This window comes from Berghia stephanieae, chromosome 4 (assembly GCF_034508935.2).
Source record: "Berghia stephanieae isolate SIO BIC M18660-M18661 chromosome 4, UCSD_Bste_1.3, whole genome shotgun sequence".
Lineage (NCBI taxonomy): Eukaryota > Metazoa > Mollusca > Gastropoda > Nudibranchia > Aeolidiidae > Berghia > Berghia stephanieae.
The window spans coordinates 23,876,878-23,882,877 of NC_088363.1; the positions used below are offsets into that span (position 1 = coordinate 23,876,878).

General features: G+C 35.6%; 1 protein-coding gene across 5 annotated transcripts in view; it reads left to right on the forward strand.

The window, feature by feature from the left end:
* The window catches only part of LOC144970269 (uncharacterized), a 251,041-nt gene that overhangs the window by 178,335 nt on the left and 66,706 nt on the right, over positions 1-6,000 (forward strand). For all 5 annotated transcript variants that reach the window (XM_078909732.1, XM_078909729.1, XM_078909730.1 and 2 more), the window contains one exon: positions 3,965-4,103. The gene's annotated coding sequence lies outside the window, so the exon portion shown is untranslated. The remainder of the gene's footprint in view (positions 1-3,964; positions 4,104-6,000) is intronic.

The window sequence follows — 6,000 nt, forward strand, 5'->3', positions numbered from 1 at the left end:
TGGGGGTAATATTTTGACCTGAATATAATTTTGATATAAAAGTTTAGGTGTTGGATTACGTGCAGTGAAAATAAGTTAAGAATTCCAAAATTCTGATTTTTTTTCAGTACGTATCCCAAACTAATTTAACCCTGTTTAATCCATAAAGATAAGGATAATACTAAATGGGCACTGATTTAAGCATGAACAACACCAAATAATAGTATTTCCTCCTGACAAAAAGGAGACATAGATCATTAAAATCCATCCATAAACAAAATAATTTAGATTTTATTCTGAGACTTATGACTCAAAAGTCCTAAAAATGTTGTCACATTTATCACCTCATTCCTGGTGTGTCACTTGGAGTTTAGACTATTGAAATGAGCTCGCAGAATTTCAGAATTTTTTTCAACTTTGCATTTACATCCCTGCCCCCCTCTCCTCCCGCCTCGCGCCCCTGAAAACCAAATCGATTATTTTTCTCCTCCCAGTTTGGCCTAATTTTTAAAATTTCTCATAGTTAAGTGAATGGGAATAATTGTCGTAAACGTTTTAAGTTTTACTTCAACCAGGCTCTGTCTTTATAATTTCTGATAAACTGAGTGGCATCTTAAATCAGTTTATCGATTGTGGAAATCATTTTATTTTTTTTTTTTTTGCCTAAATTGTGAAAAAAGGCATATTGTCATCACTAAGATTGAAAAAGGTACAGCTGTCAGGTGTCAAAGAATTTTATATCCAATGTTGCAAAACGTTGCTTCATTTAGATTTGGATTCCTGTGGTTAACATGAACATTGCCAGATTATATACATATTGGAAATACAGTCAGGAGACTCATTGCAATTGCGACATTGGGGTATTTGCAATGTTAAAAACTTTATCAGTCAACTTTGCTCAGTGGAAGCATTTAACGTTGCATTGATTTAAATCTACAAGTTAAATTCAATTTCTGCATCAAGTTTACTAAAGATCTGAACAAGTGTGTATGAATGGTGCAAGACAAAGCAAGAAAGAAAAATACAAGAAAAAAAAAACATCCCAAAAATTCAGTCTACCCACACTGGAGATCGAACCTCAGACCATCTGATTATCGGTCAGACATGCTACCCTTACAAGTTTATTCCTGTATAATACTCGTTGAGGCGTACGTCAAATGTTATGATACTTATCAGGGGAAATAAGTAGAAATAGGTAGATGAATATAAGGTAGATGAGTATTAGGAGAATGAGTTGTCACGTAAGACATCTTATAGATGCCGCTGGTTGTCACCGATTGTGCCCCTTAGTTGTATCATCAAACACAGTGAACACTGTAATGAGAACAACTGGTTTTATTACAATATTCCCTAAAGCTTGATGACATCTCAGACTGAAATAAACCCAACTTTTAACACAACAGATGACAATAAGCCACAATACTGGGATTCTAGTCCCCCTACGTATGAATTCTTGTGGCTTTTACTCAAATCATTGATCAAGGGACTGAATTACGCCTAAAACGAATTCGTCTCAGTGGCACATTGAAGCAGCTGATTTATTTTTTTTTACTTGGCAAACAAGAGAAACTTGATGAATTGATTTATAAATAAATAATCGTCAAATGCATTTACTATAAACAATTACAAAACTATTTAATTAATGATAACAAATCACTTGTATAGCGCATAACCATGACTAAGTTTTGCTCAATGCACTTTGAAAACAGGGAAGTCTGCTATAGGAACTGGGATACGTTCCTGCAAACCTCCAAACTTAATGCATGCGAAATTATTAGAACGTGATCATTCTACACCGGTTAATGGTTGGTGATTTTCATTCTTCATTTTTTTCCATTTATTTTCTCCGTTGCTTCATGATATTATATATCTCTATTATACGTTCAGAATGGTGAAATTCCTTGATATAATAAATACATTGTTGAATTCCTAAAGGTGATATAAATTGTTGCACAAAGACATCAGGAATTGAGTGTTGTTTTTACGGTCTTACCGTCAGCTGACTGTGCACAAATAGCTCTGTCACGCTTCACCAACTCCTCTGTCAATTCACGACATTCCCCCCCCCCCCCTCCCCTCTCTGCTGGGAAACATTTTTTTCTTAATCTCTCTCTCTCCCTCTCTCTCTCTCTCTCTCTCTCTCTCTCTCTCTCTCTCTCTCTCTCTATCTATCTTATATATACATATATATAATATATATATATATATATATATATATATATATATATATATATATATATATATACATATATATACATCTTCGTCTTATATTCAGCAAGTTGTCGTCTTTCAGTCACCCCATCTTTCGCTCTTACATGGTTTTGCTTGTTACGGATTTATCTGGTCACCATGTCAACATTACCTTAGCTTTTTGGTTAAGTCTCCAACTTAACTCCTCCGTATCTCTTTCTCCTTAATCCTTTTTAATCCTCCTCCTCCTCCTCCTCCTCCTCCTCCTCCTCCTCCTCCTCCTCCTCCTCCTCCTCCTCCTCCTCCCCTTTTTCTTCTTCTTCTTTAACTTCTTCTTCTTCTTCTTTAACTTCTTCTTCTTCTTCTTCTTCTTCTTCTTCTTCTTCTTCTTCTTCTTCTTCTTCTTCTTCTTCTTCTTCTTCTTCTTCTTCTTCTTCTTCTTCTTCTTCTTCTTCTTCTTCTTCTTCTTCTTCTTCTTCTTCTTCTTCTTCTCTCTCTCTCTCCTTTTTTTTATTTCTTCAATTGTTCAATCATCTCCTCCCACCCACCCTCTCTTGTCATCTCCATTTCATCCCACCCCTCTTCATCTCTCCATCCTCAATCTCCCTCCCCCCCCCCCCCCCCCTCCCTCTCTCTCTCTCCCTCTCTCTCTATTATTATTATTATTATTACTACTACTACCACTACTACTACTACTACTACTACTACTACTACTACTACTACTACTACTACTACTACTACTACTACTACTACTACTACTACTACTACTAAAACAACAGTAACCAATTCATTCGATGTAGTTTATTAAAGAGCTACACAACACGACCCGCAACACACTCAATAACAGGAAAGCACATTTAAACATCATTATCTCACGTTGTAAGATAATACGGTAACCCAAATATCAATCTGAGTGTTGATAATGTGGATGTTGTCAACCCGCTCACTTGAAAGGTAGACTTTACAAGTCGGTGTTACTGATTTTGAATTATCGATCTTGTTTTGGTATTTTTGTGGTCGATCACTTTTTATTGATTACGCCTATCAATATCAACAGATCGTTTGTAAACGCTCGTGATAATTTTATTAGCGTATATTACGTGTGTTATAAAGTCATATGATGATTAAGAACAAAAAGATACTTAAAATGGATTTTCCGTACTTTTTTTTTTTTTTTTGTAGTCAATTGTAATTGTTATAAGCCGTGTTATTTTTATAATAATTATTTTTGCGTTTGTTACGATGTGCACTTATTTTCAGGTCTGGTAACCCAATTCATATATGGGCTCATTGTTGTAATGGAAATCTCAAAAAATGACGCAAAATATTGTTCATTACAACAATGTTAAACCAGGCCCATGATTGCGTTCGGATGTCAGACCTGAATATATTTTCACGTCTGTTTGTTACTATTCTGCAGTTTACAGTTGTCGCTATGAATGCGTATTTATTTTGTTTCGTTGTTGTTTTGTAGTTCTGATTGGTAGTTCTGATTGGAAGTTGTTCTTTTTGGAGGATACATTTGACATGGTTGATGAATTCGTTGTAAATGGATATTTATTTATTTCTGTTTATGCTTTTTTAATTTTATTTTTGTTACCAATTTAATATTGATTCATTCATTTTTTATTTATTTATTTATTTATTTATTTATTTATTTATTTATGTATTTATTTATTTATTCATCTGTTTTTAATTCATTTATTTAATTAATTATTTATCGATTTTTTTAAGTTTGTATTATTCATTAAATTATTAATTAATCTATTTATTTATTGTTATTTACGTCCTCCAGAAATACAAGGCCATTGTTAATTTCAAGTACACAGTTGTGTCAAGACATTAATAAAGTGTGAAAAGGAATCGAATGCAATTCTTTGGGATACTGTCGTTGTTATTATTCAAGTCTGTTTAAAACAAAATAAAAGGTTCTGGTAAGTAACATTTGGATATGGATAATAAAATATTACTTTTTTTTTTTAAATAATTAAAAATTAAGCTTTATCAAGCGCAATATCCACTAAATGTGCTCAATGCGCTTTACAATGGGGCCCCTGGTTAACAGAAACATTTAACATGTAGGACGGGACATGACGCCTGTTAGGCGATATTACAATTTGTCAGACAAAGACAACGCTGTTAACGGCCGGGTACTCATTTTACACCTGAGTACGGTGAGAGAATGTACGTGAACAAAGAGCCTTTTCCAAGAACTCAACTATGCGCCGAGCGCGAGGCTCGAACCCAGGACCTTTCAATCCGAAAGTGAGTGCCATACCACTAAACCACATAGCCGCACTTAATTAGCTTCATGTTAATCATGTGTTTGCCAATCATCCGGGTAAAGGTGCGCAGATTCCCCAATAGTCCATGAGCGCTACGATCATGGTGTCTTGCAACGAGAACAGGCGACATTGAGAGTGATCAGTGACCGGATGGGTGACAATGACTGCAACCCCCCCCCCCCCCCTCCACCCTACCAAACTCTAGCCCCGCCCTCGTCTTGGAATAGGCTTTTTACACACATTGCCTTACTTAACTCAGGTGTTAATAAATTCGTGGCTATGTGCAGATAATAATAATTTAAGAGTGTCCGTACAGTAAAAGGCTTCTAACAGGTTACATGCTCCGTATGACGTGGGAATTTGTTGGCTTACTAATTTATGTTTTGCGAACTGATGAAGTATTGCGAAGGCCATCGAATTTGGTGAAACCATTGAAATGTGAAATCCGCATACTTGATTAATTCTATCTGCTCCGATTATTGAGACATCTGGATTACACGAGGTTCGGAATATCGATATTTGACTGTAACGATAAGTGAATGTCAAGGTCAAATTCGTTTTGATTGTGCATTCGTGACACACTGAATATGCAAAGGCGATTAAGTTGAAAAAAAGCTTAGGCAATATAAATGGTTCTATGTGTATTTTAGACTCCCCTCCCCCCACCCCCCTTCTATCTCTCTCTATATATCTCTCTTTTTCTTTCTCTCTCTCTCTATTTCTCTTTCTTTCTCTCTCTCTCTCTCTCTCTCTCTCTCTCTCTCTCTCTCTCTCTCTACCCTACTTAATTCTACTCTATCTATCTATCTATCTATCTATCTATCTATCTATCTATCTATCTATCTATCTATCTATCTATCTATCTATCTATCTATCTATCTATCTATCTATTATTATTATTATTATTATTATTATTATTATTATTATTATTATTATTGTTGTTGTTGTTGCTGCTGTAATTATTATTATTAGCAGCAGTAGAAGCATCAGTATGGGATAAAACTCTTTACACTGTCCTATTTCATCGTTATTATTCTAGATGTTTCAATCTGCTTAGAAACAGCAACTGAAGGATGAAAGAGTATGTAATTTACTTATCACGGCTTCTGGTTCCATTGAATCCAACACAATAGATTTACATACATATTATAATACAGGTCAAGTGACGTTACCTGTCCAATTTACTGTCATTCCATGACTGTGGTGAGATTGAAATTTGGGTGAATTTACCATTATCTAGTTGTGCGTGTTAGTGTTTTGGAGAGAGAGAGAGAGAGAGAGAGAGAGAGAGAGAGAGAGAGAGAGAGAGAGAGAGAGAGAGAGAGAAGATAGATACTTACATATATGGATGGGTGGATGGGTGAATGGATGGAATGAAGGAAGGATGAATGGGTTGGTGAAAGGAAGGAAGACGGATGAGTGGATGGACGTTTGGATGGAGAGAGAGGGGGGGAGAGAGAGAGAGAGAGAGAGAGAGAGAGAGAGAGAGAGAGAGAGAGAGAGAGAGAGAGAGAGAGAGAGAATGGGGGTTAGGGGGGTGTATTGG